The sequence below is a fragment of the Lactuca virosa genome, chromosome 9 (assembly GCF_052849685.1).
Source record: "Lactuca virosa cultivar CGN04683 chromosome 9, Lactuca_virosa_CGN04683_v6, whole genome shotgun sequence".
NCBI lineage: Eukaryota > Viridiplantae > Streptophyta > Magnoliopsida > Asterales > Asteraceae > Lactuca > Lactuca virosa.
The window spans coordinates 66,864,436-66,879,848 of NC_136434.1; the positions used below are offsets into that span (position 1 = coordinate 66,864,436).

At 37.9% G+C, this 15,413-nt stretch overlaps 1 long non-coding RNA gene and 2 pseudogenes across 1 annotated transcript; 2 read left to right on the top strand and 1 right to left on the bottom strand.

Annotated features, from left to right (window-relative positions):
- Nucleotides 1-1,436: 1,436 nt before the first annotated feature.
- LOC145139337 (G-type lectin S-receptor-like serine/threonine-protein kinase SD2-5 pseudogene) lies at nucleotides 1,437-2,293 on the top strand (annotated as a pseudogene).
- A 601-nt stretch (nucleotides 2,294-2,894) lies between these two features.
- On the bottom strand, nucleotides 2,895-3,545 carry LOC145141031 (uncharacterized). Its single transcript, XR_013722406.1, has 2 exons — nucleotides 3,387-3,545; nucleotides 2,895-3,299 (listed from the first exon to the last, which is right to left on the bottom strand). It is a non-coding gene; the product is annotated as an uncharacterized LOC145141031 (long non-coding RNA).
- Nucleotides 3,546-5,205: 1,660 nt separating this feature from the next.
- LOC145141030 (G-type lectin S-receptor-like serine/threonine-protein kinase SD2-5 pseudogene) lies at nucleotides 5,206-6,842 on the top strand (annotated as a pseudogene).
- The last annotated feature ends 8,571 nt before the right edge of the window (nucleotides 6,843-15,413 follow it).

Below are 15,413 nucleotides of genomic sequence, written 5' to 3' on the forward strand. Positions count from 1 at the left end.
GTAACATATGTCATATTTTGATAAGATTAATGATATTTTAACACATTTGTAATCATTTCAAATATATAGAAAATTAGAAATATATGTAGAAAGAAAAGTAAGAAGATATTTAATTTCTCATGTAACATAACTTAAATATATACATTATCCACTTTAACCCACATAAAAAAACCGACAAACTGTGTGGAACTTAAGCTTCAAAATAAGATCCTATATCACAAAACTTACTGATTATACTTCCGCCGCAACGCACAGACTTCAAAACCTCGTTATTATACATGGTTTTATATACTAAAAAAACCAATGTTTTAAAAAACGGTATTTTAGTTGAACCGGTATGACAATCAGTTTCCAGTTCAACCATCGAATCAACCCGGTATCTAGAATATTAAAGTATTTTCTTATTTTTATGTATACACAGAAGTTCAAACATTAAAAATACACATAAAAACAAGTTGTAAATCACTCTAAAGAGATTATATATATATATATATATATATATATATATATATATATATATATATATATATATATATATATATATCAGGTTTACATCAAAAAGAAAATAAAATACAACACCGACACAAAATATAGTTATAGATAAATACACACACATCAAAAAACTTCATAACATTCACTGTATGTTTTTATGTTAAGAGAAATTTATATAAATGTGAAACAACCACCAAAGTTTGTTATGCAAGATGTTTCATTTCCATCTGTTTTTAATTTTTTATTCAATTTATCTGGTTCAACCGATTTTTTTTGTAAAAACCAACCAGTTAGTTCCGATCCAAAAATAGGCATAAAACTGGTATTAGTTGAACCGCTCCCTTTACCGGTTCCCGGTCCAAACCTGTTCAACCAGCCGCTTTGAACCTGTTTTTAAAACATTGAAAAAAACCCAATAATACTTGCTTTTCTAACACAAAGATTGTAAATTTAATCATATATTTAAGTTTTTTTTTAAAACAACCCATCTTACTGATAACCTTTTCCAATTATGTAATATAACAAGTAGATAACGAAACAATTCTAAACTCTAATATAAAAATGGATCAAGTAGACACATGAAAGTAGTTTAAAGTTTTAAATCAATTTACCAATTCACTAAAGTTTACAACATGCAGGTAAAATCAAATACCATTTTTTTTTTCAACCAACAGTTAACATATTATGTTAAAAAAATTATATGAATATGTTACCCCTAAAATAAAACAGATTTCTCACTTGCTTGGATTGTGCATACAGGCACTTTAGTTACTGATGTTATAGATTAATTTTCTTCTCATGACCTTAAATCTTTTTTGAAGTTCTTAATTAACTCTTTATAACTAAATATAATTCTACTGCATATTATTTCATGCCTACTGTAAATACACAATTTCTGCAGCATCACAGGAGGGTTCACTAGTTCATAACAAATGGTATACCACATGGACCAGATTTGTACTTTACTCAAAAAGTTTGTATATAGTGTGATCGATATACCTCCAGCATTCCTATTTGACTCTTGTTCAAATTCTACAAGAGGGGATTGCTATTTACCTTCTGAGCTTTTTACAATGACGAGTCTTGATGCAGGCATACTTCCAGTTCCACACAATATTTCAGTTTTTATAAAAGTACATAATGTAAGTTCAACTCCTTCGTCTATACCCCGATCTCATGGTCGATCAACAAAGAGATTCTCGGTTCCACAATTAGAAGTCTTATACTTGTTATTGTGGTCGTAGGTTTTTACTAAATTCATAGTTCAAAAGAAAAGTATGAATAGTGAAAGTGAAGAAGAGTATCTAGATCAAGTTTCAGGAATGCCCACTCGGTTTTCCTATAAGAACTAAAAACAGCCACAGAAAATTTCAATAAAAAGCTTGGGGAGGGGGGATTTGGATCAGTTTTCAAAGGGACTCTCAAAGATGGCTCAAAGATTCCAGTAAAATGTCTTCAAGGTCTTGTGCATGTTGAGGTTGAGTCCATTGGCAGCATTCACGACGTGAATCTAGTTCAGCTTAGAGGATTCTGTGCTCGGAGATCACAATGACTTCTCGTGTATGAATTCATGAGTAACGGATCATTAGACCAGTGGGTCTACTATGGAGACCGGAAGCAGGTTCTCGAATGGAAATATAGAAAGAAAATTATTCTTGATATAGCTAAAGGTTTAACATATCTTCATGAAGACTGTAGGCAAAAAATCATCCACCTCGATATTAAACCTCAAAACACACTCCTAGATGAAGATTTCAATGCCAAAGTATCAAATTTTGGGTTGTCTAGGAGTATGTTTTGAGGTTAGCAGTAAGGGGGTGATTTTTGCCCACAATCTTCATATATACATGCTAAACCTTTAGCTATATAAAGAATAATTTTCTTTCTATATTCCCTTTCAAGTATGTGGTCTCGATCTCTATGGTAGATACACCAATCTAATCATTTGTTACTTATGATTTCATACACAACAAACCGTGATTTCCAACCACAAAAACCTCTAAGCTTAACTAAATTTACATGGTGATTGGTGAATGTTTGAGCCATCCTAAGAGTCCCTTGGTAAACTTATCTTACTCATCCCTTCCAAAGTTTTTTACTAAAATTCTCTATGTCAAATTTCAACTTTTCATACGAAAAACCAAGTGGACATTCCACATACCTGATTTAAATATTATCCTAACTCTTTTGCTTGCGAACTAGGGATATAATAAAACCTACAATTACAACAAGCAGAAGCCCAAAACTTCCAATCACGGAACCTAGAATTGTTGTAACTTGATTAGTTGATTTTTTCCCCTTAGTAATGGACCAAACTTCCAATCGTGGAACTTGGAATTGTTTCAAGTTATAGCTCGATTTTTTTCCTTGGAAATGGACTAGAAGTTTGTGATGCAGACATAGGAGATGAACATGAACTTACATTATAAAAGCAGAGCAGTCTGATGAATTTGGATCAACAATCATCATTCCAGTAGCTCTGAAGTTATCTGACATTCCCCACTTTGAAGAATTGGAACAATACTAAACTAGAGTTGCTTTGACATGCTTGTTTTCCAGTAGCTTTTGTGGCCGAAGTTGAGCTTTCCATGTACATCTTGTAGAACCAATTATCCGATTGCGGTGAGATTCAACAGTGCAGTGGGGCCAACCGGATAATCTTGGTTTGTTGACCAAATGACTTGAGGGAGCCCTATAGCAGGTGGCATGATATCAGATTGACTGTTGGTATGAGGTGCAGGTTCCATTACAGAAGAATCCACAGGCGAATGATACGTTGCGAAATTTCAAAACTATAGAAATACTGTCTGCTACCAAAGATACCATCTTCAGTCCAAAACTGCAAATACGCGAAACAAAAAAGTTAAGAAAAGGAACGAGAGAAAGAGACTCACAGCGGATTTCAATAACCTTCTGATTCTTCTTATGTCATGAGATTCGTTAAGGAATCGCTTTTGATAAACCGAGCTTGAAGATGGTTAGGTTAAAAACGGGTGTTATTTTACAGACACTCCATACCACTTTTTGCTTTTTATCCATCAATATTCGGTATTCACCCATGCCACTTTTGCTATTTTACAGACACTCCATACTCCATACTTCATTCCACTTTTTGCTTTTTGTCCATCACTATTTAGTATTTACCCACGTCACTTTTGCTGTAAATCCATACTCCATACTTCATTCCACTTTTTGCTTTTTGTCCATCACTATTTAGTATTTACCCACGTCACTTTTGCTATTTTACAGACACTATTCAGTATTTATCCATGCCACCTTTGCTATTTTACGGACACTGCATACTCCATTCTACTTTTCGCTTTTTGTCCATCACTATTTAGTATTCACCCATGCCACTTTTCATGCCACTTGTGCTTTTTGTTTTTTGTCCATCACTATTCAGTATTCATCCATTTCACTTTTGTTTTTTTTTTCAATCACTATTCACTATTCAGTATTAAAAAGGGGGTTCGGATTGGGCAACATTATTTTCCATTTTCAAACTATGTTGTATTGTTTCAATTTTTAATAAAAATAATAATTTTAAATTTTAACTTTTTTTATTAACAAAATAACAATAAAAAGAAGAGAAATTAGTAGTCTAACCATAATCTAACCATGTTATTTTAAAAACAATATATATATATATATATATATATATATATATATATATATATATATATGTTATTGAAGAATGACGACAAAGTCTGAAAATGGGTCATTCCGGATCCGTATGTTGAAAACGGTAATGGGTATACGATCTGACCTGATATTATAAACACCCTATAAATATTATAAATATCATTTTAAAGTTCATTTCAAATTTACTAATATCATATTACCTACAGACACCATTTCGAACTCAGTAATTTCGGACTACCAATCCAACTGAAAATGTCTTCTTCTAGCGATGAAAAATATCATTTTTTTTACATGTAAGTTTTCATTATCGTTATAATTATGTCTTTAATTTAGATTATATATTAAAACCTAGATAATTTATGCCATTATATATGTATTATTTGTTTTTCATTGATTTTTAATGGTTTAAAGACAAGTATAAGATTACATTTGGTTATATATATATATATATATATATATATATATATATATATATATATATATATATAGGGACAGACGCAGGAATACATTGCAGGTGTTGCCGATACATGAAAAATAAATAAAAAAATCGAAAAAATCGAAATTTTTTCCACTGCGGCCTGAAAAGTTAGGGGTTGCCGGTGCCAACCGGGAACCCCTTAAAACCGTCTATATATATATATATATATATATATATATATATATATATATATATATATATATATATATATATATATATATATATATATATAGAATAGAAGGATAGCCAAATTTCTATGAGGATGAGGAGATGGTAGAAATTGTAGTTGATACTGGATTACTAGTCTAATATTGTATTACTATAAATCATAGAGAAATAAAAGAAAAATTAAGCTGAGAGGCAAAATAATTATTTTACATTAAAAAATGAAACCGGGGGATGAAACAAACAAAATTCTTTTTTGGACCCAATTCCAAACAAATGGACCAGATTGTAAATTACTCGAAAAGTTTAAATATAGAAAATGTGTAGTGACTTGGAAACAATGATGAATACAATATAGGACATGATTTTTCCACCATTTAATGAGAGGGAGACTTGGCCCGAAATGAGTCAATTGTAGCATGTACTTGAGCAGGGCCGGTCCTGTACTTGAGCTTTTGGAACCTCCTCATATGTTTAGCTTAGATAATTATTTCATATGTTAAATTTTGATAGGTTGTTGTGGGTTAATTAATTAGCGGTGAGGGCAGCTTGGGTCTGTAGCTTTTTCTTTGGCTTCTTTCTCATCTTCTCATCCATCCCTGCTCAACTTGATTACTCTTCTGTATATCTTTCGACCACATGGATCAACCATGAATCTTCTAACCCTTCCACCAATTCCTCAGATGGCACAAGGATCAGAGTCATTCTTCTTGACAGTTACAGATCTAGCAGTTACAGATTCGCTTGTGGCTTCTTCTGTAATGGAACTTGCACATCTTACCTCTTTGCCATTCTTCTCAATCAATATGATCCAACGGTCATATGGTCAGCCAACCGAGACAATCCGGTCAGAGAAGGTGCAATGTCTCCAGAGTCTTGTGCAGGTTAAAAAATCATTCATGGCTGAGGTTGAATCCATCGGTAGCATTCACCATGTGAATCTAGTTCGACTTAGAGGATTTTGTGAGCAATTTCTCGTCTATGAATTCATGAGTAATGGATCACTAGACCATTGGATCTACTTTGGAGACCAAAAGCACATACTCGGATGGGAATGCAGAAAGAAAATTATTCTTGATATAGCTAAGGGTTTAGCATATCTCCATGAAGACTGTAGCCAAAAAATTATCCACCTCGACATTTAAACCTCAAAACATACTTCTGGATGAAGATTTCAATGGCCAAAATTTCTGATTTCGGGCTGTCTAAGCTCATTGATAGAAATCAAAGCCGCCATGTGATGACTACAATGAGAGGAACCTTCGGTTATATGACTCCAGAATGGTTGAGCTCAATTATCACCGAAAAGGTGGATGTATATAGCTTCGGGATCGTTCTTTTGGAGATCTTATGTGGAAGGAAGAATCTCGATAGATCTCAGCCGGAAGAAAGTTGGCACTTATTGCGTGTCTTTCAGAATTGTTGGGAACAAGGGACATTGCTAAGTATTGTTGACAGGTGTAGTGAAGATATGCAATCACATGGTATAGAAGTTACAGAGATGATGAAAGTGGCTTCATGGTGTTTGCAGACTGATTTTACGAGAAGACCTTCAATGTCATCTGTGGTGAAGGTGTTAGAGGGAGTAATGAATGTTGAATCGAACTTGGATTACAATTTCTTGGATCCAAGAGTGCAGAAAACAACAATAGAACATGAGAAGATCTCGAAACCAATGTTGCCTTCCGTTCTATCAGGGCCAAGATGAGTTAGAATAAGGTTCTTGTTGATCAATTCTATGGATCCTTATAATGCTTTTGTCTTCGTCTTTTTCAAGAACAATTAAAGTGAAACTTATGAACGCATTTCCTTCCCCAATGAATAGAAGAGATATCCATCTCTTTATGTTGTGTCTAGGGTTATTCATCAAACAGGTTGTAGGTCAGATTAAAATTTGATAATCATGCTTGAGCTAGGGCTTGGCTCGTTTATCTAGTATTTGGCTCAAGCTCCATTAACTTTTAGTAGTCATGTTTGTGCATGAGCTCAAATATTAACTTGTTGTTCGAGCTCCATGCAGTTCGATACTCGTTTAATAGTTTCAATAATTTGTATTCATCTACAATTTGAGCCGTACCGATAATTTTATAAGCTTTAGCTCGATAATTTCCTAAAAACACTTGCTTTTAAACTCGAATATTATTTTTATCATATTAGAATATTTACAATATTATATTGTTTTAGATGTATAAAATAATTTGTATTGTTAAAATAGTCTATGAAGACAAGAGGGAGTTTATCCCCTATTCATTTCAGTCTGATGTATGTCGATGAGCTTAGACAACATGACATACTCCGACATTGGTGGTCATTGTCTAGGATATGTTTTGAGGTTTAATATCAAGGTGGATGATTTTTTTGTCTATAATGTTCAAGTATATATGCTAAACGTTTGCTATATCAAGAATAATGTTCTTTCTGTGTACCCTTTCAAGTATGTGAGGTCGACATGGTAGATCCATAGAAGATCTCTTACTCATTAATTCATACACGACAAGTCATGATTTCCTAGCACAAAATGCTCCATTCTAGCTAAATTCACATTGTGAATGTTTCTAATAGATTCATTTTCGGCTAGGAATGATTTCTTAACGAGTGCAAGACCCTAAAGACAGTTTACTGCAATCATTAAGCCATCCTCAAGAGTACCTTAGAAAACTTAATTATCTTACTCCTCCATCCCAAAGCTCCTTAGGGCGGACGGAGTGGCAGCGGGTTGGTGGTTATGGGACGGCGGTATTGCCGCGAACATGTTAGGAATTGAGACAGGGTACACGCAGCGGAAACACTATCACACACTCACAAACAAAACGAGAAAATAAAGCAATAAAGAACACAAAGATTTTACGTGGTTCGGATTCGGTGTAAATCCTACGTCCACGGGCTGCAACTAGAGAATTTTATTAAAACTCACAAGATTACAATTGGCTTGACACTCTACACTTGATGTTCTCTCAAGTTTTTGCACACAAAATATGCAAAACATACATGCATATATATAGGTATATTTGTGAGCCGCAATATGCACAAGATTGCCGAATAGTTTGAAAAAATAATTCTCATGCATGTGTTTGACAATTTTTTCTACCGTCCAATTATTTGCTGTCCAAAACTTTGACAGTCCAACAAATGAATTCAAAAGGTGTGCTCCATAATTGGATCGTCCATTTCATATTCAATTGTTTAATATTTCCAAGTTTCATTTATGACCCTTGAACTTTTAGGAACTTGTCAATTTGTTCAAGACTCCATAAATCTTAACAATCTCCCACTTGGAGACTTGAACAAATTAGTCTTTCTCCGCCATTCAACTCTCAATTACTCCAGTAATCTTAAAAAACAACCAAGTCCTTCAAGCTTCCAGTTTCAAAAAACAAGCTAAAACTTAGTCTGATTTCTCTAATTGCAGCCGCCCCTCATCTTCAAGTACTAGAAGGGCCAGTTGAAGCTCCCACTAGCTCCAACTCAGTCGTGGCTAATCCCACCACCGACTCATCCTCTGTCTCAACCGGTTTGGACACTCCACCAGATCCAGAGATACACCGAGGACCACTAACACTCTCCAAACTTTGCAAACTTCCAACAAGAGAGAATTTTCCAGTCTTAGTCTTCAAAACCCAACGGCTCTTTGTAACTGTACCCGGGACACACCCCGTGCTCCCACTGTCACAGAATCCCCTGAATGGTTTAGAATTTCCGACTCGTTCAGCTAACATCCCCTTGGCTCCAGAATTCATGTTTGCAAAATGAACTCTCTTAGCAGTAGATTTAGCGAACCAGATTTTGTTTTGCTTAATCGGGATGGTCATACTTCCCTCAGCAGGTACCTCAACCATATACAATGACCCACGCTTCAAACCTTGAGCAATCACCGAATTACCATTGACCACCATCCATTTACCACCACCAAACCTTACTTCCAGTCCTTGTTTATCCAGCTGACCAACAGAAATCAAGTTTTTCTTCAGCTCCGGAATAACCCTGACATTCTTCAGGCTCCATGTAGTTCCTAATGAAGTAACTAGATCAATATCTCCCATGCCCGTTACTTGAAGCATCTCGTCATTTGCCAATCGTACCTTCCCAAAATCTCATTCTTTTAGATTCACCATCGTTTCCCCGTTGTCCATGGCGTGAAACGAAGCCCCCGAATCCATGACCCAAGAGTCCACAGAACTTTCCATACTGAGTAACAATGCATCATCCCCAGAAAAATTCTCAGCATCAGCAATGTTCAATTCTTTCTTTGGACATTGACTCTTAACATGTCCCACTTCTTGACAGTTCCAACATTTCACATTCTTCAAAGTTCTAGAAGAACTTTTTCCCCGACTCCCACTGCTCCCACTATTCCTGCTATTCCCTCTACCTCTTCCGACATTTAATAAATCAGAAGAGGAAGATCCACCTTGATTCTTGCGTCTGATATCCTCGCCTAGAACCAAATCTCTAACCCCTTCAAAAGTCATACCACTGGTCCCCACGGAACTTGTAACAGCAGTAACTGTTCCGGACCAGCTATCAGGTAGAGAAGCTAGTAGCAGCGAAGCTTGAGTCTCATTATCAAATTTAATTCCCACAGATGATAATCTGGACATAATTGAATTTAGATTGTTAATGTGAACCGTAACTGAGCCTTCCTCATTCATCCTTGTAGTGAACAACTCCTTCATCAAGAACACCTTGTTAGCCGCCGATGGTTTCTCATACATATTTGACAGAGCCTCCATCATACCACGCGCCGTGGTTTCATTCATGATGTTGAAAGCAACGCTCTTCGTCAACGACAATGTAATAACCGCCTTGGCTTTCTTGTCCTTTGAGTTCCACGCATCTTCAGCAACTTTTTCCATTTTCTCCGGTTTGTCTCCGAGTACCACGTCCAAGTCTTTCTGACATAGCAATGCTTCTAATTGCATTTTCCACCAGCTAAAATCAGAACCATTGAACCTTTCGATTATAACCTTGTCTTCAGCCATTACGGCAAACAAAGAAAAAATTAGGTACACTCGTGTGTGACAGAAAAAACGATCGTACCCTCCAAAACCTCGCTAACCAGGCTCTGATACCAATTGTTAGGAATTGAGACAGGGTACACGCATCGTAAACACTATCACACACTCACAAACGAAACGAGAAAATAAAGCAATAAAGAACACAAGGATTTTACGTGGTTCGGATTCGGTGTAAATCCTACATCCACGGGCTGCAACTAGAGAATTTTATTAAAACTCACAAGATTACAATTGGCTTGACACTCTACACTTGATGTTCTCTCAAGTTTTTGCACACAAAATATGCAAAACATACATGCATATATATAGGTATATTTGTGAGCCGCAATATGCACAAGATTGCCGCATAGTTTGAAAAAATAATTCTCATGCATGTGTTTGACAATTTTTTCCACCGTCCAATTATTTGCGCTCCAAAACTTTGACAGTCCAACAAATGAATTCAAAAGGTGTGCTCCATAATTGCATCGTCCATTTCATATTCAATTGTTTAATATTTCCAAGTTTCATTTATGGCCCTTGAACTTTTAGGAACTTGTCAATTTGTTCAAGACTCCATAAATCTTAACAGAACATTACTTCAACTCGCAGCGGGTTGAGGTTTTTGGCTTACATGTAGATTGAGGAACGCATTCATGCCCCTCTCTCTCTCTCTCTCTCTCTCTCTCTCTCTCTCTCAAGTAAAGGTGACTTGTACATCATGCATAAACTCTTGTACTAAAATATGTTTGTATGTTTTTAATTTGTTTGTGAATTAATTTTGTATATTTTGAATATTTTGTAAATTAGTTTGTATTTATTTAAAAATAAAAAAAGTTTGAGTGGATTAGAAAATGTATTATTTTCATGTGTTGTTGGTTGAAAATAATAAAAACAAAACAGAGATAAACGTTGTTACGTGTCACTAAGTTGAATGGGTTAAGAGTAGGTCGCTCCCTCCACCTTTACCAAAGTTCTCAATGATACTTTTATACAAAACCAGGCGGACATTCCATGTACCGGTCTAAATACTATTCCTCCATCTCAACATTCCTCTTTCGATTACAAACTATGGGCATAATTACACACGTAGAAGCCAAAACTTCAATTCGTGGAACCTAGAATTTTTGTAACTTATATTTTTTTTCCTCATTAGTAATGGACCAACCTTCCAACCGTGGAACTTGGAATTGTTGGAAGATAAGTAGGAAGAAAATGTACAGGATATTTAATTTCTCTTTTTTTTATATCAAAACCATAAAAAATGCCTAACGTTATATTTGCAATTTTCTCAAACGTTAAATATATTTAAAACACAAATGATTTTTTTTAAAAAAAGACAAAAGCAATTCAGTCATTATATGTCTTATAGAAAAACATATAACTAAATTTGTAATTTACTCAAAAATAATTTACCTTGAGATGAGCTTGAATTAATGACAATAAAAAAAAAAGTTTCAACTTTCAATTGAAATAACGACAGAAGAATGGTTCAAGCGACTGATGTAACATCTCGAGTCTCAAGTATATTATTTAATTAATTTCATTCATTTCGATTGGGCAACTCGACGAGTTGGGAGCACCAACTCGCCGAGTAGAGAGTGTAATGGTCGCGGGATTTTAGAGTCTACTCGATGAGTCGGAGGACCCCGACTCGACGAGTAGGAGCTGGGTGAGAAAACCCTAATTTTCAGGGTTTGTAACCTATTTAAAGGACCTTAAGCCCTCATTTCCTCCTCCCATAGCATCCCAACCCTCTGTGAGAAACCCTAATCGTGTGTATCCATTTGTGTGAGAGAGAGAGAGAGAGAGATGAGCAAACTTTGATTGTTTTAGTGCACATTTGGAAGAGGAGTGAAGAGCATCAAGCCTTGGAACGAGAAGAGGCTTGTGGATCAAGTGTTTCCCTGTGCTAGCTTCAATTTGGAGGTAAAAAGCTACCACCTTGATCATGTCTTTTATAGATCTCTTTCTAGGGAGTTTTAGGGCTTTTTCCCCCCTTATCTTGTGGTTCTTGAGTTACTGGACCTTGCCATGAGGTTGACGCATCAGATCTGGACAAAATGAGGTCCCATGAGCCCAAAGATCCAAGCTTTATCAATCTTTGGGCAAGTTTCCATGCATGAAAACCTTTATTGGGCTTGTTTTGGCATTTTGAGCCCTAGATGCCATGCATGAACGTAAAGCTTGTAGCTTTACGTGATGATTCAGTCTTAGAAGGCTAGATCCATAGTATGAGACCTTATTTCTGCCTGAAATCGTCTGAATAAAAAAATGGTCTGAAGGGACTCGACGAGTTGGTGAGCCGACTCGATGAGTCGGTTAGGGTTTTCCCCGATGAGTCTGGACACGTTGTAACTCGACGAGTTGACGAGATAACTCGATGAGTTAAGTTGGATTTTCACGACATTTCTGAGGAAACGAGGGAACTCGACAAGTCGCATAGATGTACTCGACGAGTTGGGTTAACATGGATTGTTGACTCGAGTGTTGACTTCTGTTGACTTTAGGGTTGGTCAAGACATGGATTGTGGAGACCATGGAAGGGTAAAATGGTCTTTTACCCATTCCAAGAGTTAGAGTGAGGGGTTAGCTTAATTTATTTAGAGTTGTGGTTATAAGTGTTAATTAGAGATGATTATGGCATGTAGGCGGGGATTAGACTGTTCGAGGGGTACAAGGCTTACTTGCTTACTTACGAGGTGATTCTTCTCACTATACTTACCTCAGTGGTGATACTGTGTGACCGGAGGGTCTTATATGCTTATATTGTGTTATGTGATATCGTGCATTTGTCTTGGTGATTTATGATGTATATTATTCTGTGCTTTGTTGGTTAGGACCGGAGGGTCCAACCCGAGTTGTGAGACCGGAGGGTCCTCACTAGAACACATGACCGGAGCGTCCTTATCGAGTTATAGCCATGAGAGGATAATTGCTGTGTGTGGTATTTTGAGGAACTCACTAAGCTTTGTGCTTACCGTGTTAAGTGATATGTGTTTCAGGTACTTCTCTGGATCGCGGGAAGGCGACGGCTTGATTCTACACACGAGATGGAGTTAATGATTTTGAGGATCCTGGATTTTTTCAAACAATTTATTTATTTGTGTTTTTGACAATTTGACAATTGTGGTTTTTTTGAAATGTGATATTGAGAATTATGTGGTTTTGAAAATGAAAATTTTGTTTGAAAATTTACGGCGTTACAAGTTGGTATCAGAGCCTTGGTTTGAGGGATTCGGACGTACCCTCGGGTATGTCTAGACTCAAACTGAGGGTTTGAGACGATTTTTCTGAAAATAAATGATTTTTCTAAAAATGAGTAAGAATTTTAAAGAGAAAACGAGACGAAGCAGTGTGTACAATCAGCCAGAGCCCGAACGGTGATTTCCCAAAATGTCATCACTTGTTATGTTATGAGATACTTATGAGATGTTAGATTTACATGCTAGGGGATAAGCTAGGTATTTCAGAAATTAGGACTAGAGTTGCCTGATTCATGATGCCTTATCCTAGGGTATGCTATTGATTGATCTTATCTTCTACTTGCTCTGTGCATGTACCGAGTAGGGAGAAACATAGCCAGAATCTTTAGGGAGAGTTTTGAGTAATCTAGGAGAGATACCTAGAAGAGCATTGAGGAGTCTACCGAGAGAGTAGTTTGAGATCAGTGAGGGATAGAGTACTGTGAATTAGGATCCTAGGATGAGGAATTGGGACGACTACAGGTTGGTGTGGAATGTAGTATTGGGCCCGTACTACTGAAGGTATCGGATCCGTATGCGACCCAAGTAAGAATCCTTAGGATGCTAAGGAGCATGTAGGGTCGAGTAATCGAGTGTGTGTACTCGAGCTAGTCTCTGATGATTTTCCTGTTGTGTTTCAGAGACATTATGGTGGTTACTCGCCACAACCCCGGGAGCAGTGGGACCAGTGACGAGGAGATCTGCAGGATCATACATGAGGAGGTGGCCGCAGTTATCAGGGAGGCTATACCAGAGATGTTTGGGTCTATTAAGACCACGTTGATTGAGACATTCGATGAGCGATACACTGCTATTACTGAGGTTGTTGCTGCTGCAGCCACCACCGCCTTGGCTACCGCTAGACCATAGGGAGGTGATTCGATGTTGTTCTGGGAGTTCAGCAACACGAAGCCACCAGAGTTTGATGGGACACAGGATCTGATTGCTGCCATGAGATGGATCTCCGACATTGATGGGTGTTTCTATACGTGTTCATGCCCAGAGCACCTGAGAGTTCGGTTTGCGCTGAACCAGCTTCGCTCGGGAGCGAAGGACTGGTGGAAGTTCGTGATTGGTAGCTTTACTCCTGCATATCATGCTGCAGTGACATGGGAGAGGTTTACACGATTGTTCCGAGATGAGTATGTTCCCCAGGTGGAGAGGAAACGGTTAGCCCAGGAGTTTCTGTCTCTCAAGCGGAAGACAGAAACCGTGACCGAGATTACGAGGATGTTTCATGAGAGGGCGTTGTTCTGCCCTAAGCACGTGTCCACTGAGCAGGCACGTGTGAGCCGGTACTTGAGCATATTGAGGCGAGATATTCGAGAGTTCGTAGCGAACTCTTCATATCGGACATTGGCTGAGGTGCAGACCAATGCCAGAAGGAGGGAGATTGAGCTGGAGTTTCAGGTTAGAGAGGAGGGGGAGTCACAGGGAAGAGATAGGAGACCAGTACAGCCGCAGCCGGCGGTGAAGCAGGCTTAGCCCGCTGATACGAGAGTTGGGGGCCAGAAGGGCCGCACTTGTGGCAAGTGCGACAAGAGTCATGAGGGATCATGTCGGGCAGGGATTTGCTACAAGTGTTACAAAGAGGGACATATGGCGAAGGACTGTCCCAAGGGATTTGCAGTTTGCTTTCACTGCAACCAGACCAACCATCGGAAGGCCGAGTGCCCTCGGCTCACTTAGGGATCAGCTCAGGGTTCTGCTCCTACTGCTTTACGTGCTACTGATAATCGGTCGGTGATGACCGAGACCCCGAGAGCTCGTGGGAGAGCTTTTCAGATGACAACGGAGGAGGTCCGCGCAGCACCTGATGTTGTGGCCGGTACGTATTTCCTTATTCCTGTTATTTGGAGATTTGTTTATGCATATACTGTGTTGTATATAGGTACTTTTCTCGTGAGTTCTATGCATGTTTTGTTGTTATTTGACTCGGGTGCGAGTCGATCCTTCGTTTCTTTGTCTTTTAGTCGTCACACTAGTGTCAGACGTAAGGCGTTGAGTCGAACCCTGAGGGTTTCTATAGCCGACGAGCATGCGGTTTTTGCCATTGATGTATTCCGGGGGTGTGTATTAGAGATTTTTGGAGTTGAGTTCCTGATAGATCTGGTGCCGATAGCGATGAGTGATGTCTGTGTCATAGTGGGCATGGATTGGTTGAGCCGGTTTGGAGCTGTGATTGACTGTGAGCGTCAGATGGTGACCATACCCTAGTGAGGGAGTACTTACTGTGTATGGCGAGGGGACCAGATCTGGGTCAGCTTTCTGTTCTGCCGCCAGGGCGAGGCAGAGTTTACAGCAGGGATGTATGGGCTTTTTAGCTTATGTGATGGATACGAGGGTTGCCACTGAGAGGCCTAGTTCTATCTCTGAGGTTCCGATAGTGTGCGAGTT